Source organism: Panthera tigris, chromosome A2 (genome assembly GCF_018350195.1).
Source record: "Panthera tigris isolate Pti1 chromosome A2, P.tigris_Pti1_mat1.1, whole genome shotgun sequence".
Taxonomy (NCBI): domain Eukaryota; kingdom Metazoa; phylum Chordata; class Mammalia; order Carnivora; family Felidae; genus Panthera; species Panthera tigris.
In genome coordinates, this window is record NC_056661.1 from 93,924,584 (window position 1) to 93,949,367 (window position 24,784).

The 24,784-nt window shown below is 38.8% G+C and overlaps 1 protein-coding gene across 3 annotated transcripts in view; it reads left to right on the forward strand.

The window, feature by feature from the left end:
• Nucleotides 1-24,784, forward strand: part of CDK14 (cyclin dependent kinase 14) — a 600,313-nt gene that overhangs the window by 527,336 nt on the left and 48,193 nt on the right. The window contains exon 15 of one of the 3 annotated variants that reach the window (XM_042966101.1): nt 4,357-4,766. The exons of the other annotated variants lie outside the window; for them this stretch is intronic. The gene's annotated coding sequence lies outside the window, so the exon portion shown is untranslated. Of the gene's footprint in view, nt 1-4,356; nt 4,767-24,784 lie in introns of those variants that run through there. 3 annotated transcript variants of the gene reach the window in all.

Consider the following 24,784-nt stretch of genomic DNA (forward strand, 5'->3'; position numbering starts at 1 on the left):
ATAAAACGTTACCTTCACCTGGTAAAAGCCTGAGAGAATGTGCTTAGCCTATAAAGTGGGGGGGGGGGGGGAACAAACTTTCCCTAAGTTTAACGTTATACTGGGGTTCCGTTTAAAACTATAAATTTTTTAATTCCCTGGTTTTTATTTCTCTGGTTGATTTCTTAGCAGTTCTATTTTAATAACTTTTGCCATGTTTTTACAATATAAATAACAACTAGTTTGTAATGGCTTTCCTCTTGGTGTTCCTCATTTGATCTCAAAGGGCACTTTTGTTCATTATCCCATAGATGAAGAAGAGGAAAAATGCTTCCCTCTTTTTTTTCCCTGCATATTCTTCCTTTGATCCAGGATGACAGAATCCACTGGTAGTTAAATATCTACTTTATATGGTCGCTAAGATGGAAAGATGAGTCTCAGTGTTACCCACTTATGATGTAATGTTATGGCCTGTTGAGCTCAAAGAGAAGTGAAGTAGTCTAAAGAAATGGAAATTAGGGCCAACAAGAGATGGGAGAATCCTTAGAGCATGCAGACCCTGTTGGAGTTATACCCATGTATTATATAAAACCACGCCTGTGTGTTTGGGATTATGGTATTCTGAAACACAACCAGTGGCTTGATTGGCCATATTAACCAATCAGACTTTCCTTGTGTGGTTGCAACTTCTCCAAAGTTCCACAGAAAAATTATAGTTCCCCATATATAGACCACTTATTCATACAGTGTTATGTCTTGTGAATTGTGGTATGATCTTTCGGTCTCCACAGATACATGGCAAGTTTAGAGTAATTTAGAATATAGTGGAAAAAAGTGGCAACTGGAGTTGCCATTTGATAAGTTTCACAATCAGTGAAAATTATTTTTTCCTCCTCCTCCTCCCACCCATTTTATCGCTAAATCTCTAGATAGGAACAGTCTTCTGGTATAAAAAATCAGAATGATGTGTAAGTCTTACATTTTATTTTTATGTTCACTTTTATGCATCTCTTAGGTATCTGGCAAAGCTAACTGGAGATAGGAATTATTTTTTACCTTTAACAATTTCATTCATGAATATTTTAATCATTTCTGGTGCTGGTATTATAGTCCAATCATAAATCATGGGAAAGTTGCTCTCAGTATTTTCCTCAAACAACTTATATTTATTTTAGATACAGATTTACCTATTTCTGCTAATCTGCCATTCATTCAATAAATGTTTATTAAGTACTACTAAATGTTATGTGCTGGGGCAGTAAAACTCGATTATGTATTTTTACTGCATTCAAGGAACTGACAATTGAACAAGGGAAACATACATGTAAATATATCACTTTAATTTAGGTAGGAAGTACCATAGCCCGAGTGTGAAAAACATGGTGCAGGAGACAGAGAATAGCAGCTAAAGCCAGCATGTAAATAATAAAACTAAAGCACTAAATGGAGGAAACATTTTTACCACTTGCCTGACTTGTGTATGGTAATGATGACTTTTATAATGACTACGTGGCCTACAGGTTGAGTGCCATTTTCCAGACATGGTAAAACTAGAAAGAAATACCAAACGTTTATAAATAAATCCAAGTTATAGTCTAAGAATCCAGGATGGGTGGGTGCATCTGCATTGGTCAGGAGTGAGTGATGTGAGGCCCTGGCTGGGCTTTGACCAATTGCAGAGTTGGTGGGCATGCAAAAAGGAAGCCTAATGAAATCCTATATGGCTGGAGTCATTCTCCTGGAAAGACATAGAGGTTGGGATTCAAGAACTAAGAAGCCTTAGACAAGGGGGCTTCATTAAAGGCATGGAGATTTTCAACCTACTATAACAGACAGTAAGTATTTACTGTTTTGTCCTTGAGCAAGGGAATGACACTGTAGTCATGAGATATAAATATTGTTTTTTAAATAACATTTACCATGGGAGGGATCTCTGATTATATCATATATTCATTATAAAATGTTGGAGAATCATGAAAATAAATCCCTTACAGTCCCAATACCTCAAAACAATTTTGGTTAACATTTGGTGTATTTGGTTTTTTGTTTTGTTTTTGTTTTGCCTTTTTCCCCCCCACAAAATTGGATTCATACTCTATATAACTTCTATAACCTATTTTTTTCCACTGAGTAAATCTTAAACATTTTCCCGTGTCACCAAATACTCTTCTGCAATGTCATTTTTAATACTGTGTGTCTCCTCATATAAATGCGCCACAATTCTGTTTAACCAGCCATTGAACATTAAAGGTGTTTCCAATTTTGAACTGTTGTAAATCATGTTGCAGTGAAGATCCATGTATATAAATCTTCCTGTACACAAGTAATTATTTCCTTAAGATAAGTTTCCATAAAATTTAACTCAAATTTTGAGCCCATGGGTATGGATAATTGAGGTTGCTAATACAGATAACTGCATTTAAAACACAATTTTATTTTTATTTTATTTGTTTTTTAAGTAGGCTCCACAACCAATGTAAGGCTTGAACTCATGACCCTGAGATTGAGATTCCTGTGCTGTACCTACTGAGCCATCCAGGTGCCCCTTAGACACTATTTTAGAAAAATAAAGTGGATGTAGTGTGCAACATGGCTTGGATGAGAGATTCTATGAGAAACCATTCAACAGAGTGCTAAAGAATGTTATGATTAGACAGCTTTGGTTCAAATCGTGGCTCTGCTTTGTTGTGTTACCTCAGGCAGATAAATTCATCTCTGTGCTTAGTTTCTTCCTGTACAATGATATAATTCATATGAAGCATTCAGAGCAATGCTTGGCTCATGAAAGTTGACACTACTGAGTTGTTATTAGTATTATTGTGGAAATAATTTAGGTGTGAATTGGTGAGAGCCTAAGTTCCATTACTGAAAGGAAAAATACAGAGATAAATTTTTGATGAATCAGTAGGACTGATTGTATATACTGACCAAGGGAGAGAAAAAAGTTTAAAAAAAAAAGTGAGTCACAATTTTTAAGCCTGGAGGATGGATCTCTTAGTGATGGAGGTTGACTCTGACCATACTGAAGTTGACACAGTGGCAGAGGGACAGAGGCTGGTGTCTGTAGGTTGCAGAGTGGATATTGAGGAAGGCCATGTAGATTTTAGGAATGATCAGAAGTGACATGGTGATATAGAAATAAAGAGACTCCCAGGAGAGAGCAAGGCTTAGGACCCTGGACTGTAGGAGGTAAGTGGAGATGGAAAGAAGCCAGATAGAAAACCGATCCAGCCACAGAGATGGAGAAGATTGCAGAGGTAGATAGAGAAGCAAATTGTAGGAGCCATGGAAGAGTTAAGGTCACAAGGGAGAGAGGACTCAGCAGTGCCAAAATGGCAGAGTTCAGAGATGATGGGAAGTAAAAACCATTGCTAATTCTAGCTAATAAATGGAAAGCAAGAGAGTTTGGATTTTCTTTGTGTATTCTGACAGTTCTTCTGTTGACTTTTCCTTCTAGCTTCTTAAAACTTGTTTTGCGAATTTTAGTCACTGTGCTTTCTTGGTCATTTTCAAACACTACTTAGAATTCTTCCTTGCTCTGTTAGTTATATTTCAAGAAAACCTGCAAAGCAGTTAGTCTTCCAGCTTGCCCTCTAGCAGATCTTTGTTTCTCATTCATTCCATCTTCAGCACAGCTGCCTAAGCATTTGGTTCATGTAACCATTAAAAACGCATGAACAAAAATGCTGTAAAACAAACAAGACTGCGATATTTTATGCAGTAATCACTTGCCAACTCTCCCCTTTGAAACTGAAGCCATTTTTGTGTCATTGAAGTATAGTAGAATGATCCATAAACAAGATTTCTTTTGGGTTTATGTATTAAAACAGATGAAATCATTTTAAGTAAAATGTCAAAAGCATTTGCTTTCTACCTCAGATCCAAAAAAATATTCATCATTTATCCAAAATTTTAAAAAAACGAGTTTTGATCCCCGATTCATTTGCCGCTTAAACCTGGAAAGACTTTTTCTGATATAAAATCTCAATTATTAAAGTAAATCATTTCTTATTTCATTCCACTTTGTGCAAGTTGTTTCCCCATAATCATTTCACTCTTATTACATTTTAGAGCTTGGCTTATTGACACTCACCTATCACCTTCTAACTTTATAAGTAACTCTCACTAGAATTGGCCACCAGACTTCTCCTTACTAGTTACCTGCCTATTGGTGTTTCCCATCACCTTCCAAGTACACTTTGGTTTGGTCTGGTTTTGAATTTAATTTAAAGTGTGCTTTTCCTTTAGGCCTGGTCTACCCAACTTTGCATTAAATCATCCTGAGGTTGATTTTTCCCCAAAACATGTGTTTGGGTAATTTTTAAATCTCTTTGTTAGATTCAGCTTAAACTTTTTGTTTCTCCTGTTTTCTATTAGCCCAGCAAAGCACTGAGCCCAGATGGATTCTTTATAACGGCTGCTTGACAAGGATTTAAAGGAGGGAGTGAGGAGATCCTTTTTTTTTTTTCTTGCCTACAGCTGCTCTCAATATGGCTCATCACGACTGAAAGGAAATGAATAAAGATGAGTTATCTGAACTGAAAATCAGCCACAGAGCAGAAGCAATTCATACTCCCTAACCCGTCCACAAATCCAGTAGGGAAAAGGAAGTCATTGCCATCGTTTATTTATTCATATATTTTTAATGGTGGCAGGATTACTTTTTAAATCTTGTACCTTTGAGTAGTGGCCATTTGGAGCATTTGTGAAAGGCCATATGGTTTCAAATGAGATTTCCATCACATTCTGTGCATTTGAAACTATTTATACAGCACTGAGCTCTTGGCACGCCCAGCACTGGAGCATGAGCAAATCCATGAAAACACTGTAGACAAAACTAGAGAACATGCAAATAAATAGCAGTTAAAGAAATGTTAGTGGTTTGACATGCCATTTTTGGATCGGCCTTCATTTGGATGATGCAACCTATATTTTAATTTAAGCAGCTATTATTTCCATATTTTGTGCATTACATGTCTCCATTGATTAATTTCTACCCATGTGACTTAGGTATCTTAAGTGCTCAAAAACATTTCAAACAATGAAACATGTGGACAGAGAATTTTGAATTTGGGTCCAGCCTACAGTGGAAGATAATGTTCATTGGAGAAATTGCTGGATCACATGTTTCATGTTTTCTCTATAAGAAGAAAAGATGTGTATAAGTATGAAAAGCAGTTTATAGCTGAAAAGATCTTATGTTCCCCTGAGATTTTGACATGTGACCACCTAAACTCCAGCTACCGTCAGTTTTTATCCATGACAAGCAACAGGCTCACTATGGCATGTGAGACACATAGTGCTTCTAGTTGTACTTGAGATTCATACAGACCTGGATTCAAATCCCAAAAGCATCATTTCTCACTGTGTGTCCAGGGGCAAGTCCCAAAGTCTCTTAGAGGTTTGTTTTCTTTGTTTGTTTTCTCTTTCTAAAGAACTATCATTTCTTTATCCAAGTAAGGATAGTTAATACTGACCTCACAAAGCTGTTGGAAAATTCATTGAGAGGAGGGAAGTCAAGTGCCTCATATTACCTGAGAGGCATCAAGGCACTGCAGCATGGCCATTAGGAGTTCTGGTTTCAGAACCAGTTGTTCAGGTTCTGACACTTATTGACTGTGGCCTTGGGAACAGAGCCACTTCTCCATCTAGACAGTGATAGTAACCATAATCATACCTCGTGACTTGTGATGAGGAGTGACTGAAGTGACCCGTGTAAGGCACTTGGACTAGTACTTGCCTGGTTCAAGGAAAGTGCTTGACACTCTTATATGCTGACCTGGCAGGATGGTTGGACAGATGGGAGTTAATGTCTGATTCTAATGCCATGAACAAACAATAAGTAGTGCTACTGTCCTTGTCATCCGAAAGTAATTCAATGTGGAGCTCCACTTCACCATGAGCACTCTCGATTTGACCGCCTGGCTCATCACTCTGGAGTTCATCATGGCCACAGAAGCATCTGGTCTGGCACTTACCATCTGTGATGCTACTATTTTTCTCCAAAGCCATGATGAATTCCACAGCTCCCAAGAAACTTCCTGTTTCTTTCACAATAGCCATTTGCCAAACTTAGAAGTTTCTGACATTCCAGTTGGGCATGGCACTTCAGACTTGTTACATTGGAAATGTGGAATTGGTCACAACTTACATACTGATTTCCTTTAATGTGGAACATTATCTAATTCCTAAGTGGTATTCTCTGCAAAGTAATCTGTCCTTTCCAAGATTAGTTACATGATATTGAAAAATGCTATAGAAGAAGAGGACCATGAGAGTCCACTCTAGAGCAGGTGTATATAGTGAGTGATCTTTCTGCCCTGTCAGAGGTAAAGAACTGATGGGCAAAGGGTTAACATCTTTCTCCAGCTTCGATAAAGTCAGGTTATGCATGAGGTAAAGGGTGAGGAACAGATATTTAATATGCTGGCTAACTTGAAGTACCTCCAAAAAATTTCAGTCTTAAACTTAAGGACTCCAAAAGAGAATGGAAATTATGTTGCATTTTCAATGATGTGCGTTTCCCAGGAGGAGAAAAACTTTTAATATCTGTGAACACTTTCTTTAATACCCAACAAATGTGATATGCTGCTAATAGAAAAAAAAAAACCCGCCAATTTCAGTTGTGTGCTTCATGGTCATAGAACAATACAGAGTTGATATTGCAGTAACAGGGCTCTAAAACTACCCTTCTAATGAAAAACAGCCCTGTTTGGACAAATATTTTCTGGCATCTTTATATTTCCCTTAACTGGAAACAGAAAACGTTGGCTTGGTGTCATGACTACAGGATACTGTGTTTTTTAAGTAAAAACAAATTGTGAGGACAGTGTTGCCAAGAAACAATGAAGGTGGTTAGAAGGTATGGAATGGGCTACTTCAGGTGCTCATATCTAACAGCATCGCAGCCATAGATTGATTTGCTGGCTGAACCGTTCAGCATGGTAATGCTATTATCTGCTGTTATTTTCTGAGGTGTAGTCACTTACTGCCTTTCTACCTATTCTCTTCACTCCTTCAGTGGTGAAAAAGAGAGCTTTCTGTAGAGGTGAATAACTCAGCATCATGAGAATCCTGAACACTTGGAAATTTGGAAATAATCTGAAATCTAAAGCAGATCTAATTATCCATTACACGTGTAGGCCAGCTATTCAAAGCCCATATTATCTAAAGCTGTGTCCCAACTTTGCTGTCTGTACGCATGGGAGCAGACACTGTGCAGGGGCAAGGAAAAAGTGAAACTGTCCCATGGGTTGGAAAGCATGGTGGCCTCAAGCAGAGAGGGAAGGAAACAAAATTGCATGTAAAGCTGAGTTGTGCATCTAACAACAATAAAAAAAAATAGCACAAAATCAGAATTACCAGTCTAGGAGGGGACGTTCCCAATTCCACTTGATGATAGAGTCTAGAATATGCCTATGTTGGAGTTTATAGGACAACTGTGACTTCAGTCACAAATGGTAAGGGAGCTTCAGAGATAGAGCAGTGGGGTTAGATGTGCCCCTGGTTCCCCTCTAGTTTCGAGCTTTTTGATCATATCCTACTTTTTTAATACATGAGTGTAATAGGAAGACATGTTTGCAATGTTTACAGCCAGGATCAAAATGGCTCTCAAGAAGGACTCTACTGTTATCTGAAGAAATATTGATTAGAGGTTATATTTAGAAACAAGATCTACCTCAGTTGGACGAATGGGATGGTGCCAAGATTTTCTCTAAAATATCTGAATTACTTTATCCAGGATGGAGAATATGAAAAGGGGAAAAAAGCAGAATAGGGAGAAAAGAGCCATCTGAGTGGCATAAGACCATGTGTTCTTGGCTCGGCCTTCCCCAGATCTTCAGCAGATTCCTCTAACCGCATCTGTTGTGAGCTGAGTTTCAGTGTACACGTCCCAGCAGGTGGGAGAGCCCTGGAGCCCTGGGCCATAGCAGCATAAGCATCACCCCCGTCCCTGGAATTTACAGAAATCTTGGGAATTGTGGACTCTTGTGGGCTGAGGAATTGCCTGTTTTACCCAGATCTAAAGAAAAGCTTCCAGCTACCACCTGGGTAATATACATATAAAGGTGTATTATGACAGGGAGGGGCAATAAATTCAAATAAGCAACTTGTGGCCCATAAATACTTGTGTGGAAATCTTTAGTGCAACAGATGACTGAAACCTATAGTCCACATTGAGTTCCTAGTTCTCCATTCATTTTACTTGTCCAGGTTTATAGGTAATCAAATGTTTACCATATACTGTGTACATTTTTAAAGATTTTCTTTATTTCAGGCCCGTTCGGTATATTCCATACTTACTATTTCCTTTCTTCATTCCCTTTACTGTAATGTATTTGTCAACTCCACCTATGTACGTGGATGTTAATGTGTTTTCCAGAGCATAAGTTATCACTACACAATAATATGATTACTCTGATAAGCTACACATAACAAATCCGTATGAATCCTATCATAGACATTATGTATTCATGCCACAGTTCATTTGCCTTGTGATTGAGGGCAGTTTACAAATTTATACATAATACAAAAGATAAATTATTGACTTTCCCCAGAGCCCTGATCCCAGGGGGTTTACAGTCTCTAATTGGGAAGGGAGATGGAGTCCCACATAAACCATGGAAAGACAAGTCTGATCAGTGTGGACACTCTGGTTGGGGAGACACTGCTCCTGGCTGGAACACTCCTAATGGAGGTAGGGTTTGATCTGAATCTAGATGTGTTGGTAAGTTTATGGATATTGTGGGTTGGAAGAGGGTGGGGGGACAGGGCTCAGGCAGGAGCTGCCCCAGCACAGAGTCCGTGGTGGGGCAGTCAGGGTATGTGTATGCACAGGGCAGCACAGGCAGATGGTGAGAGGGCAGGTTTCTTAGAAAGAGTAGAACATGATGCTGAAAATCTGAATTTACTTCTTTTAGAAATTAAGACATTTGCTGTATAATTTACAGTATATCCTGAGAAAAGCCTTAGTGGTGAGATTCTTGAAATGCAAGGTTTGTTGCTCAAAGCAGTGCATTTTTCTACAACACCAGAGCAGAATGAGAAATAAGTTTGTATTTTCATTCAAGATAACAGCTCAAGCTATTTTTTTGTGAGGGACTAATTAAAACAGCTGTGGAGCAAAGGTACCAAAATCAAACTTTGACAACTGAGTCAGTCTACCTCTTTATTATTTTAATTATACTCTCTTATCAATAAATCCTGGCCTTTACTGTTTCAAAACACCTTGAGGCAGACACACACACACACACACACACACACACACACACACACACACACACACACACAAAATGAGCTTAAGATGGCTTTTAAAATCCAACCTATGATTGGAAAATAAATAGTTAAGCTGAATAGTAAAACAATAAAGCTATAGATACTGGTAAGTCTTCTTAGCTTTCAGCGCATAGCTAGAACATAAGAAATAAAATATTGGTCTTATTTTTTTTAATTTTTGTGTCAATAATTTCTATTAACAGTTCAAAAATGGCATGCCAACATGAACTATAACTACATTTTTCATGTAGCACTGAAGTCAGAAAATCTCCACTGAAGAAGTTGAGAAGCAAATTAGCTATTCTGCCTTCTCCAAGCTTGATACTTAAGAAAGATTAATTTTTCTCGTGGTGTCTGAAATGTTTGTTATTTTTTTTAAAACTCGTGAAAGAGAGACACATAAAAGAGCACAGTCACTGCCTTCTTTGGCAGGCAAGTGGCATTAGCCTGGACAGACTTGCTGGAAAACCCTCAATGGAGGACTTTATAACATATGGAAACATTAGATTATATATATTCTGACAAAATGGTCTTTCGGGCACCAGAGCATCTTCTTAAAGCAATCCAACAAAAACATCCAAGTTTAAGTTTTCAAAAACTTCTGTTCAAATCCCAGAGTCCCAAGTTGACTTCATTCATTCAGTTACTCCATACATATTTATTTCTTGCCTTGTGTGTGTACAAGAAATTGCACTGGGTACAGCGTTCTCTTTAAGCACCATTTTCTCTAAAATGATGTATTTGATTTAATAAGTACCTTTTCATTTTTTTTTTTTTACTAAATGTTTCTTCTCCATGCAATCCTAGCAAATCATTCAAGCCTTATGTTAAAGGGAAGTGGTTTTGTTGTTAGTTCAGTGAAACCTTTACATTCTTTTCCATGTGAGGGACAGCCTCATGGGAGGGGTAGAAAGACTTTTGGAGAGGAAGGGAGAGGTGGGAGGCAGGAGCCCAGGGAGTCCAAGCTCTAGAGTGTGGCCCTGTGAAGGCACCAGTTGAGGAGCAGACTGGAAGGGTGAATGAGAGCAAGTTACTGTGAACTGGGTTGGAAGGGCAGGGGACAAGGGAGCCAGGGACCAAGAGCACCCATTGGCCTAGGGTAGTGACAAAGAGCAAAGGCCCCAGGGTCAGACTGCCAGGTTCAAATCCCAGCCTTAGACTTACTGACTGTGTAACCTCGATAAGTTATTTACCCTCTTCACACCTCTGGTTCCTCATGTATAAAATGGAGAAAATAATAGTAATAATAACTATCTACCACATAGGGTTGTCATGAGAGTGAAATGGAGTTAAGACATATAAAGTACTTAGAATATTGTCAGGCACATAGTAAGTGATCTATAAATTTTACCCATTATTATGGTTATAAGTCCTCTTAGGAGAAGAGACATGTAGTCCGAGTGGACAGTCTCAGTTGGGATGTATAGCATTGTCAAAGCCATTCCAGTCTCCTTTCTCTGGGAAACGTTGTGCATACAATTATACAAATTATGTCTTCAGCATACTTACATAATTGTTCCCCAATTAATATCTCCGTTTTCAAAAAAACCAGATGTATCTGCATGTTCCTAAAAGTAGCACCCACGGGATTTGTTCACACTGCTCCCATAGCAATGGCAGGAACTTCCCCCTAACAAGGTAGCTGGTCAGGTTGTATTAAGTCTGCTGTATAAGCCTGTGGCCAGTGCAAGTAGCAAAGAAGATTCTCCTTATCTCCTTGCTGGAATGTAACTATATTGTCTCTTTTGAGTCCCTGAAATTGCTCTTCATGTCCACCCCATGTCTTGCTGGTCCAGAGAGTCTGGAATAAATTGGTGCAAGGAAGTGTTCAGGTCCTTTAGAAGCCAGAACAAGGTTTTGTGAAGCTGCTGGTGGTTTTGCAACATAAGCATTCCTAATAATAAGTTGAGTGTTCAAAATTGAGGAGTTTAGGGACGCCTGGGTATCTCAGCCAATTGAGTATCTGACTCTTGGTTTTGGTTCGGTCATGATCTTACAGTTTGTGGATTCAACCCCCACATTGGGTTCTGTGCTTACAGTGCATAGCCTGCTTGGGAGTCTCTCTCTCTGTCTCTGTCTCTCTCTCTCTCTCTCTCTCTGCCCCTCCCCCATGCGCGCGCTCTCTCTCTGTCTCTCTCTCTCTCTCAAAATGAATAAACTTCAAATAAATAAATAAATAAAGTTGAGGAGTTTAGGCTGAAAAGGAAAATAACACTGCAGTTATTCTGAATTATTGAGGAATGAGATGGTCAATATAAGAAAAAATTTAGATAAATGAGGCTTGCAACTTTAGGTGCACAAACTAGTTGCTATTATAACCATTTGGATAAGAACATGCATAAGAAGTTCATTAAGGTTTTGAAATCCAGAAACATGGGCTCGAGTCTTACATGTAACACTTAACTAGTTGTGTGATCATATTGTATTTATATTGTCTAAGTCTCAGTTCCCTTATTTGGGAAATGGCAGTATTAAGCACATCTACCTCATAGGGAAGCTGTAAGCATAGATTCCTAGAAGTGCAGCTAGTATACAACATTATCTACATAGCAGAACATTGGAAACACACTAAATGTCCAATAACAGGTGAATGGTTGAATCAATTATGGTATAGCTGTATGATGTTCGTTAGTTTAACAAGCCATTCCTTTACAGATGTAAAAGTAATCACAGCCAACTGAGATCCAAAACTATAAGGAAGTCTTAACTTTGTGGAGTAGAAATAATAATTATAACTAATATTTATATAAAGTTTAGATGCCAGACCCTGTGTAAGTCATGCACTTTAATTACTTATTAAATCCCCAGAACAACCCTAAAGGAGAACTACTGTTATTGTCTATATTCATTTTACACATGAGGCCACTCAGGCAAAGTTAGATTAAGAAACATGCCCAGCTAGGGGCACCTGGGTGGCTCAGTTGGTTGAACCTCCGACTCGATTTCTGCTCAGGTCACCATCCCAGGGTTGTGGGATCAGGCTCTATGCTGAACGTGGAGCCTACTTAAGATTTTCTCTCTCTTTCTCTGCCTCTCTCCCCTTACGCACATGCTCTCGCTCTCTCTCTAAAATAAAAAAAAAATTTTTTTAAAGAGAGAGAAGAAAAGAAACATGCTGGGTTAGTAAGTGGCCAGGCCAGAGTCAGGGGAGAAGAACTGGGGGATTTGTGTGCACTTAGGAAGTAGCATGGACTCAATATGGCCCCTCCAAGTCTCATCTGTGATTTCCTAGACAACTGTAGAAAGGCTTGACTATGCTGCAGATGAATAAAACACATTATTGCAATGTTGGCGTAAGCAGCTGGCCCAAAATACAGATGGAAACTGCTGTACTTGGAGTGAAAAGCCCTTCGAGCATCAAGCTTGGCGGTCGAGGATTCTGCAAGCCCAAAATCCAGTTGCAGGCCACTCTCTGCCTGCCTGCTCTACGCTGCCTGCCATTATTGAACACAAACTGTGACGCACTGAAGGAATCTGAGATAAATTTGTAAAACATCATGTCAGGTCTTTTCTAGTCCCAGTATCCCCTGGTGATCCAAGGTTGGGGTCTAAAAAATAGAACAGAGAAGAGGAAGCAACACCAAGTTGCCACAGATACATGTAGAGTGAAGGAGATATTTTTGTTTAAACGACAGACAGCTGAGAAACAGTTATTTGATCCCTGCTGCTTGAGGGACAGTAGGGAAAGAAAGGTATTTTTGTGATCACTCTTCAGCATTCCCTGTGTGGCTTGGTTCATACAGTCACAACAAAACCCAAGCTCTAATAATATATTGCAACCGACCACAGATATGTTGCAAGCATTATGTAGAGTAGCAACTAACATTCAGCTTCCTTTTGATTACTTCCAGGCCTGTGACATTTAGGATGCATTGCATTTCTTCTAACCTCAGAGAACTCACAGAGTCAACAGTATCTAATAATCATGTGCTGACTTAGAAACTGTAAGGAATTGGTGTCATTTATCTGTCTTTCATCACACTGAGGGTGATAGGGTGAATGAGTATCATATTAGGAGCCCAAAGACATGGGTTTTGGACTAACTCTAATCTCATCACATACTAGCTGTGACTTTGAGCATGTCACCTAATCTCTGTGAAGCCTCTGGCTCCCTTTCTCTAAAATAAGGATAGAGTTTTGGTCTCTGGAAGCCCCTTTCAACTCTAATATTCTGTGCTAAATCATTATCAGTGAGTTCTGGCTAATAACAGCTTCAAGAGGGAATAGCGTTCACATATTCCTCTAAGTAAAATCAGAGAGCAGGAAGACCAAGAAAGTGGAGATCCCAAAGGCTTATAAATGTTTACCCATCGGCTGGGGATGGCTTGAATAGTTCTCAAAGTAAGCCATGCACCCCTTTTACTGAAAGGAGAAATGAGACTCTTAACGTGCATTTGAACATTTTAAATGTCCGTTGCCTATGCATTGTTTTGATTTTTAAAGGTCTCTCTATAGCTCAACTCTCTATATCATATATAGTTCAACTCTCTATATCATGCTCAAAGTTAGTCAGTTAGTCATGGCATTATTGAGGAATATAAGCATGATTTTTTCTTTTTTATCTCACCTAAGTCTTTACTAAATTTTATTCTGTTGCAACATGCTTGAAAATGTGTGGTTTGTAGGTTTGGCCAACAAGTGCATACTTTTTGAGCAAACTAATGTAACGCAAAGAGCGGTTTTCACTGTTTCCTTGTTGGTACCCTTCACTGTTAACTCTACTGAGCCCCACAAACCATCACAAATGAACTGTTTGCCAAATGCCTGTTTCCCTAACCAGGAGGCAACATGTCAGTGACAGCCTTGTGTGTAGAAGGTCTCATGTAGAGTCTTGTGAAATACATATCTGGGTTTCCATACAGAATTTTTTCACAAAAGTCTAACAAATTCATGTAGTCATACCTTAGGAAAGGAAGTGTGTTTGGTAGCTTGAGCCTGCTGCCCATACAGGCCCTGTGTGTCTGCTGTGAAAGACCAAATATCATCCCAGTGGACCTGACCTAGTTGAACATAAATACACCATTGAGGAGCAACTGACTTCAGAATTAATAAAATTTATGAATAAATAGGATGGCCTTGCAAAGTGGCTGAACTTGAAGTGCCTGTTAATTAATATTTTTAAAGCAATGCAGCAGGCTTTAGCTGCCCTCCTGATGACAAAATCTATGAGATGAAATTGTTTTGTAGAATGCGGTTGGATGCCTTTCATTTACATTTTGCAAGATTAGAAAATGAATTTAACCCTGGGGCGCCTGGGTGGCTCAGTTGGTTAAGCGTCCGACTTTGGCTCAGGTCACGATCTCATGGTTCTTGGGTTCAGTCAAGCCCTGCGTCAGGCTCAGTGCTGACAGCTCAGAGCCTGGAGCCTCCTTCAGATTCTGTACCTCCCTTTCTGTCTCCGCCCCTCCCCTGCTTGTGCTCTGTCTCTCTCAAAAATAAATAAACATTAAAAAAAAATAAATTTAACCAATCATAGGATCATAACACAGAGCCTTATATTTTTTAACCAGATGCTGATCCAGCCTAGAAGCTGATGGTTGGGGCTGGTTTTACCATCCAAGTCATTTGGCATTTTCCCTTTTGGTTTATAAGGTCTCTGAGAACATGGGAATGTGTTTGTAAATGCATCTCAATTTCAGTTTATGTCGTTCATACTCACTGGTTTCTCCAACCTGTTCCAACAACACAGCCCAATCTGCATCTGAAGTGATTACTTATTAAAATTTAGAGAGCTGGGCAGCGTCTGTTCTCCTGGACCTGCTGGTGAAGCTCATTAAAGAATCAATCACCAATGAGGGCATTCATCCACAAGGGCTGGAAAGGAAGCACCCAGATCCTTATTTCACTTGAGAATATAATTCAGAAAAGAGGAATAGTTCTCAGTTCTTGCTCACTGAAGCTCAATTTTGAGAGGTAACCATAAAAGATGAGGCTGAGAATTATAATTGGGTCTTTGGTATAGACAAATTGTACTGTGTCTTTTGATTTTTTTTTATTTTAAATTCCCCCTAAAAGGTCACTGGATACAAAGACAATCTCTGAATTTATTGAAGGGAAAGCTACAAAGCTATTCCATGCAGCTCTATAGATGCCTGTTTGTATTTCACACCCTTTTGTCATCCAGTAACAAACAGACAAAATGGAATTCAATCTAAGAATTTCTTTACTGTCTTTTAAAGATTTTCAAGGATTTGTTTCCAAATAATGGTGAAAAAAAATTTCTAATTGAAAAAAGAAAAGACAGAGATCCCCACATTTGCCTCATTACATGGTATCTTTTCTGCATTCAGAATGGCAAATGTTAGAAGTACATTTCACCTAGGTGAATGTAGACATAAGGCCATAAGGATCTTTTCAACTCCCTTGTCTGGGAGGTGCATTTGTGACATGGTGACCATTGCTGAATTCACACTGAAGCAACTCACTACCCAACCAATTGCTATAATGTAGACAAGGCTATGAACCCACTCTCAATGCTGTGTTTCCTTTTGGGCTATTTCCTAGGTAACTAATTAGGTCTCAATCTGATGTCTCAGTTTTGGGTTCTAAACTGACCAAGTGGCCATGATGACATTGCCCCCCAGGTAACAGGGGCTTTGGGCTCCTCTGATGCAAAGAGAGGCAGCACAGTGTGTGAATCCTGGGTCAGCTAGTGGGTTGCTTTGCAAAGCACTTTAACTTCTTGGGGTATACTCTTCTCGTCTCTAAAAAAATGTTGAAAAAATAGTATCTATTTCTTAGGTAAGAAACAAAGCCATTTTGTAGAAGGTTGTTGGCTTTTCACACTTTACAAGATTAGAAAATGTACTTGGCCCAAAAGGAGATCATAGTGCAGAACTTAATATTTTTTGTAAGATCAGGTGATCGAGCCTCCAAGCTGATAATTGGGGCCACTTTATACATGCTTATGTGAATTAAGTAAATTAACTTTCATAAAGTGGTTAGAACAGTACCTAGTACATAGTAAACATTTTGTTTGTGTTAGCTGTTGTTATTAATATAAACTCACATGGTTGCTTATTACAGTAGAGGAGGCCTTTGCAGAAGTCCTAATTGAGAAATAAAATATTAAACAAAATGTTTAAGCTCTTTAAAATTTCACTTTACCTGTCAGGCATGGTGCCATTCACCTTATATCCGTTATCTTGTTAAAGACATGATTTCTTGGGGCGCCTGGGTGGCGCAGTCGGTTAAGCGTCCGACTTCAGCCAGGTCACGATCTCGCGGTCTGTGAGTTCGAGCCCCGCGTCAGGCTCTGGGCTGATGGCTCGGAGCCTGGAGCCTCTTTCCGATTCTGTGTCTCCCTCTCTCTCTGCCCCTCCCCCGTTCATGCTCTGTCTCTCTCTGTCCCAACAATAAATAAAAAAAAACGTTGAAAAAAAAAAATTTAAAAAAAAATAAATAAATAAAGACATGATTTCTTGAGGAACATAGAAGTTTTCTCTGTTAGAAAGGAATTAAGAGGGGTGCCTGGGTGGCTCAGTCAGCTAAGCATTTGACTCTTGATTTCAGCTCAGGTCATGATCTCACAGTTTCTTGAGTCTGAGCCCCACGTTGGGCTCTGTGCTGACAGCATGGAGCTGCTTGAGATTCTCCCTCTCTCTATGCCTCTCCCCCACTTGCACTCTCTCTTTCTCAAAATAAATAAGCTTTTTTAAAAAAAGGAATTAAGCAGGGGTGCCTGGGTGGCTCAGTTGGTTAAGCGTCCGACTTCAGCTCAGATTATGATCTTGCGATTTGGTGAGTTGAAACCCCACGTCAGGCTCTGTGCTGACAGCTCAGAGCCTGGAGCCTGCTTCAGACTCTGTGTCTCCCTCTCTCTCTGCCCCTCCCCTGCTCACGTTCTGTGTCCCTCTATCTCTCAATAATAAATAAATGTTAAAAAAAATTATTAAAAAAAGGAATTAAGCAATAAGTATTGAAGGAGTAGGTATTTTCCATTTTTATATGTAGACCAAATATCCATTAATACAAGTTACATTTCATTTTTAAAATACATACATTATACCATCATGCCATATTCCTTTCAACTTTTGAAAAGTCCTTTCTCATTTACGAATCTATTTTTTGTTTACCGATTTTGGGAGGTAGATAGCATAGGTATTGTTATTATTTCCAATTTACAAATGAGGACACTGAAGTTTTATGAAACTGAGGTGAAGTGACCATCCAAGATCGTAAAGCAAGTTCATACTCCAAGGCCACAGTCATAAGCCAGACCTCGACTGGGCTGGGCCTCCATCACAGCCCCTGGACTGCTCCATCACACATCTGCTAAGCAGTCATTTCCAAGAGCTGAATAAAACCACCAGCTTTGCACGATTTCCACAGTTATTGATTGTGCCCCTCTTCTTCGTTCATCTTGTGGATAATAAATCCTTCCATTTAAAGACAAGAAGAATTCAGTGTTCAGCTGTGGTCTGCTACACACATGTCCACTTTCCTTACATTTTCTTTGAACAGAACACAGTAAAATCTATTGTACAGCTCACCGGCGTGATATCGCTTTGATAGACACTGAGTGACCTAATATACACACTCCAGTGTACTCTAATCTGTGGTCTCCCAGCTCCCACTCGGCAGGAATTCTGAGATGTTGATGGAACCCCGTGATTTAACAGAGCAGCCGGGCTGCCCTTTCACCCCTCACACTGGTTCTGACAGCTGCCTGCCATGTGTAGAGAAAACCTCACAGGCTGAACCCCTGTCACAGAGTAAAGGTCCTTGAATAAACATACAAGCATGATCATGCTACCACTCTAGAATTAAACTGCTTTTTTAAAAACTGAATTTGCAGCGGGGAAATTTTAGAGCTGAAGATCAGTAGCACCCCCGAAGTGTGCCAAGTACCTTCTCCCCTTTAAAAGTAAAATAAAATAACACACACAGGAAGCCTGGTCTTGTCCACACTCATTTGAGTTAGTTACCTGTCTTTTTCAAATGGATTAAGCCGGTTTGCCATTACCCGGATTTTTCCACTCTGAAAAGTAACAAGCCTGCCAGAAATGATGTGCAGAGCCTCCTGGGTTAGTTAGGAAATTCGATTTGTTTTTAAGCTATCAATTTAATCCACACTGCCTTTTTCCTTTTATCAGGATATTCTTCAGGTAGAAAAGAATGGAAGGAGGCTTTAGGCATGACTACCATCCTAAATATAAAGTTGGTTAAAAAAAAAAATCCCTACTCGGCCCAAATAGCATTGTGCTTTATAATTTATTCTTTTCACATACAGTACCCTGCATTATCATGGCTAATGTTTTCCTGCTGAGCTGCCATCATCTTTTGTCAAGCTGTCAGGGTATTAAATTGATGTACCTTCCACATTTGGATAGAGGTCATTATCCTGTTGCCTGGTTGCATTGCCTCTGCTGAGCAGGTTAACTGCTTGAGGTCTTTCATCTAGATAAATGTTTCGCCAGCACTTTTGCTCTGTGGTGACATGCGCTGTTCCTTAGAGGTCAGATGGTGATGTTATGATAAGTTGTTCCCTGTGTGTTCACAGGTATGGAAAAGACTGGAGTCAAACTTCATCATAGGCCTAAAAATAAGGATAAATGCTTATTTTAGTATATTTCTCCCCACAAACCTGTGGTGCTTTACAGCTATGTACCTACGTATTAGTTTTATATACAGAGAAAATATTTGCTCTTAAGTGTTTTATCGTTCAGTCTCATGAATGATTCAGGTAAGTGTGCCAAAATTTGCCCTTTAGTTCTGATGACAATGCAAATAAATGACTGTGTGTGTGTGTGTGTGTGTGTGTGTGTGTGTGTAAAAGACCATATGCATTATAAATTTGCAGGTTTTCTAATATAAAATAACATTTAGAATAGTTTAAAGAACATAATATTAATACTGTCCACATAGGAAGACAGTTTTTAAGTGGAAAGATACAATTAGATCATTTCACTTTAGTGAAAATTGATTTGTTAATTAAAAAATCATTTTAGTTGCTTGTGTTTGTATTTTTTTTGAAAGAGAGAAATACAGATATTTATTTGAGGGACAGCTGGGAAGGAGTTGTATTTGATTTTTTATAATGAAGAATATACCAAATAAAAAGGGAAAATGATTTTAGGTAGTATATTATAACCAAATAACTTTTTTAAAAAAACTGGTTTTTGAATTCCACAGTTTTCAATCCAATTTTTTCCCATCTTTTTTTTTATTGTGGTGAAATACACATAAGGTAAAATTTACCTACTTGCCCACTTTTAAGTGTACAGTTCAGTGGTATAAAATATATTCACAAACCATTACCACCATCCATCTCCAGAACTCTTTTTTTTTTTAGGTAGTTTCCCAACTGAAGCAGACTTTCTCTCCGTAGCTACCATGACTAGTGTTATATGAGCTAAAAGGTGATTTTTTTGAGCAAATGGAATAATGTTTTCAATCTTTTTAAAAATATTTATTTATTTTTGAGACAGAGAGACAGAGCGTGAGTGAAGGAGAGGCAGAAAGAGAGGGAGACACAGAATCCAAAACAGGCTTCAGGCTCTGAGATGTCAGCACAGAGCCCGACTCAGGGCTCAAACCCATGAACCACGGGATCATGACCTGAGCTGAAATCAGACACTTAACTGAGCCACCCATGCCCCCCAAAACCTTTTTTTTTTTGATGTCACTTTAAACTATAGTCTCCTTTGAAATGTAAATACATAATGACACGTGGAATTAACTTCCTTGATGCTGTGTCTAATTATAGCCAAACTGCCTAATTTTAATCTTTTACTAACTTCATTTTATATTGTCTCTTAAAAATATTTTTAGTTTTTTTCTTAATGCATACGATTATTTTCAACAAGTGGCCTAGATTTTAGGTTGTTGTTTTATTATTAAGAGTCAGTTACATACAGCCTACAAATTTTATCATAAAATAAACTTTAAATCCTGCTTAGAGGTACCATCTTATTATTGAACTTGGAGTTAGTGAGGACAAATGCACTGACAAACTTTTTCATTTATTCACTGTTAGGTGGTGTAGAAACAAACATGAGTGAGACAGTGAGAACTCCCTTCAGTGGAAGATTCTATATTCCCTTTTCCATCCAGTAATTCTGTCACTATCAATGACAATTCTGTCACCATCAGTGCTGGAAAGCTCAGCACCCTCCGTAACGTGCCCTGTCTCTTAACCAGATATGGTGTTAGCCACCAAGGTCTGTCAGTCCTTTCTAAATATTGTCTTAAAGTCCATTTGCTTTTCTATACTCCTCCTTGTCTTCTAGCCTTAGTTGAGGCCCCCTTTCTTCCTCCTCTGCTTCCGTAATTGTTTCTCTGTCTCTAGTTACTCCTACTCCTATTTCTCACCACCACCCATCTTCCTCACAACTAAGAGAGTTTTCTTTCCAAAACACCAATCTGGTCAGTCACTCCCTTCTCCAGTCAGTCCCACTGGCTGGAGAATGTGGAGCCCTACATAATCTGGCCCTGATTGATCATTCCTGCTTCTCAAAGTAGGATGAATCTGCCCCTCTACACGCAGACTTTTTCCTAATTTCCTATTCTGTCCTAAATCCATCTTCTTGAGAACACCTGCTGCTTCATTCTAATAATAAATACTATTCTTCTAGGGATACACCAACTGACTTAGGGAAAGGGACACCACCCTCATCTGCCTTACTAAGAGATGCATTTCCAATAAAAGTTTAGTTTTATTTTTAATATTTATTTTCAATGTTTTTATATTGTATCACTTTGATCAGTTTTCTTGAGAAATTTTAAATAAATTAAAATTCCTGTACATATTTATGTTATAGAGTATGATAGAGTGATAAAGACATTCTAGGATAAGAATGAATTATATTAGGATAAAATTCTATTAGGAAAGTGCAATGGAAGTACAAGATAATGAGAAAAATGTGTGATGTAAAATTTCCAACTGTTAAAGAATAATTTATTCATGTACTTTTTAATGAAGTATGGTAGATCCAATATAGTTATATTCCACTGGACCCACTTTAAAGAATGATGTAGAATCTTTAGCTTAAAATGTCAATATTTTCAATAAGCCAAACATTACATCCTTTTCTACCATTGAAATTTATGATGGGGCGCCTGGGTGGCTCAGTCAGTTAGGTATTGGACTCTTGATTTCAGCTCAGGTCATGATCTCACAGTTCGTGGAATCGAGCCCTGCGTTGGGCTCTGCACTGACATTGCAGAGCCTGCTTGGGATTCTCTCTCTCCCTCTGTCTCTCTGTCCCCTCCCCCCTCAAAATAAATAAACATTTTTAAAAAGAAATTTATGATAAAAATATACTATTTCAACTTTAAAATGTGCAGAGGAATATGTAGTTTAACAAAAGCATTTATGGAGTGGTCAAGCAAAAAAAAAGGATGAAGGCTATTAAAATGATCAGATTTCAATCCTAGAAATGCAACACAAATGTATGGAATGTTGACCCCTTAGACCCTTAAAAGTGTTTTTGATTTTGTTGTTGTTGTTTACTGTTATTTTAGTGTTTAGGCAAATTTTCTTTCCTCCCAGTTATGCCAAACAATAAGTATTATCCAAAGGCTAATCAGTGACCATCTAGGACATAGGTATTCTGCACATCCCTGTAGCTGGGCCTAAGCCAAAGGACCTCACTGATGCCCAGTGGATGCAGAACTTACTGGATTTCTTATGTGCTTTCCCAACTTTATTAATTCCTGTCCTTGCTGCTGACCTAGCATGAAAGAGACTGGGGCAAGGGTTCAGTGTGATTTGGATTTAGAATTATATATTTGAGAAATCAGTAGTATCCAACATTGTCATTAAATATACAACTTTATACCCTTGAATTGTTTTTATTGTACTCAAATACCAAGAGTTCATGACCATTTAATTAAATATGTAATAGGATCATTTGGAATGGATCCAGTCTTCAGATTCTCCTTGTCAGCTAAGATACCAAAATACAACCATATGATTAATTCAACCAGATGACCCCCTCTAGTAAACATCATAGGTGTTATCATAAAAGGTGCTTTGCTAGATGCTTGCAATGCAAAATGCATTATAAATCCACAGCTCTCCTGCCTTCAAGGAGTTTACTTAGTTTTGATGAAAAGTTTAAATAATAACGCAGTTCATGCTATAGCTTTTAAATAGTCATTAAAGTAGGACTTATTACTTTATTTATTATTTATTCTATGCCTTTAAGTGATAGAAACAAGTTGCAAAGCAGCTATGTATAGTACAACTGCATTTCAATATCTAAAATATACTCTATATGCATGGAAATAAGACAGAAAAATATAAGCAAAACGTTAACAGTGTTTTTCTCTAGATCAAGTAGAATTATGGATGAGTTTCATTGCTTTTTTGTTCCTTTGTAACTTCTACAATGAGGAGATCCTTTTAATAATAAAGCTGTTGTCATCAGGCCTGGAGATGACAGAGGTTTTAGGTATGAAGCTATGGGCTGTGAACAAAAGAACAGACTGTGAAGACAAATGGGAGAACCTGATTAGTCAAGTGTTCACTGGCAACCAAGTCCATTTTTTCTGAGAATCCAGGAGGGACTGGAGACAGACATGAACCATCTGTCATGAAGCTTTCATGTGGCATGCACTTGGGCCTTGGTAAGTGCCTAATGGCAGCCAAGTTAGGGTCTATATTTACGACCCTAGTGCCCTATTATCTGCAGCCTCTGTCCAAGATTTCCCTTAGTTTTCCCAATTGCTGAAAAATATGTCATCACTTTTGCACTCAGGGGCTTAGGAGGTAGGAGGTTGGAATAGAGAGAACTTGGTCTTACAGTTAAGACCTGGCTTCAGCCCCACAAACTGGGGCTGGAAAGTTCCTTAATGTCCTCAGTTTCTATCAGGAAATATCTTTCAGATGAGGATTGTGCCACCTGTCATGCCTCCTTAAGGAGAATTTGAGAGAACCAAAAGGAAAAAATGTAGATGGAATGCACTTTTTTTTTCAAGGAAAGACCTATAGAAATATAAGAGATCACATTAGAAAATCTAACTTTACATTGAGAGATTATCCAGAGACTCAGTTTTTACTGACATTTTAACCAGATCTTATTTCCCTGAAAAGACTGAGGAATAAGTTTTGCACCAGAGAGGGAAAGCGTGCATGCATTACCCTCACTGAAGTGCAGCTTTCCACAGCGTATCTGTTTATACGTGACAAGTAAACACCAGCTCTGAGGTTCACGCTGCAAACCTCTAATGCTTAGTTGACTTCTAAGGGATTTAATCAAGCTACAGGATATATGATTCAAAGGCATAAAAAAAAGTAATTAAGAAAAAAAATCCCTCTATGGCAAGGAAAAGGCAGATTGTTTCCATTAATTTTATGAGTAATTTTGTTTTTCTTGGCTGAAAACAAAACCCAGTATGGGGGTGGTGCACAGTGGGAGGGAGGACTTACTGGAACAGCAAGAGGTTTGTGTCACAGACGTGCCTTACTACACAGTCACATAAACACACGTGTGCACACAGACCAGCCGCCACAACTGCAGATACTCAAAGCTGGGCTCTCCCCTTTCCAAGCTGGTTTCCCCTCCCAGCTTTTCTTTCCTGATCTGTGGTCCAGCTCTGCTCTGCTCGCAGTGGCTCTACTCTTCTTTGCTCTGCATTTCCTATAAGCCTGTGAGACCCTCATGTCTGCTTTGAATGGTCTCTTGAATTTCTGTGCTTTTCTTCATTCTCTCACCTCACACCTGTATTTCTGGAAGTGTGTCTCTGGGCGCCACCAACCAAACAACAAACATTTATTGAGTGCTTGCCACAACTACAGGCTCCCCCTTGTTCCCTTCCACCCTGATGGTGACACATAATAAGTCTTCCAAAATGCTGTTTGCATCATGTCATTTCCCTTCTCAGTGTTCTAAAGTAACCCTTTATTTCTTTCTATCACCAGTCTAGCCTCTTCTGTTTGGATTTCAACATCCTTCACAGTCTGACTCCATCTTCCTAGATCCCAAAAGTCCCACTTTCTTTCCTGAGACCATTCTCTGTCTCCATGTTTCATTTATTCATGTTCTCCACACTAATTCATTAAACACCTGCTATATATATATGCCAGGCATAATGCTAAGTGCCTAATATTAAGATATAGTTCCTTCCATTAGAAGTTCCAAAAGTCTAAAGGTTGGAAATATGACAGGGAAAAATATAACATGATATGGTCACAGTTTCATAATGGTTTGTACAATGTGCTGGGTAAGTTAGAGAGAAGGAAGTGACTGCAGATTCCACCTGAGGCAAGCTGACAGTTTGTCCAGAGGGGACCAAGACCAGACCAAAGAAAGGAGAAAGCTCAAAGTCAAAAACTGGTGTGCCTACCTCACACTCAAAACCTGATCTAAATCCCATGAACAGGAATAAAACTTCAAATGAAAAAGGAGTGTAGAGTCAAATGGAAGGAGAGTCAGAATGGGAACATGTGAGGACAAAAGGGCAGGTGTTGGACAGTCACTGAGAGTAGTGTCAAAATGTGGAGGGCTCATCTTTATTAAATGGTAGGTATTTGGCATAGAAACACTGAATTGTTGGGATGAAGGCAGTAATGAGAACCAACACA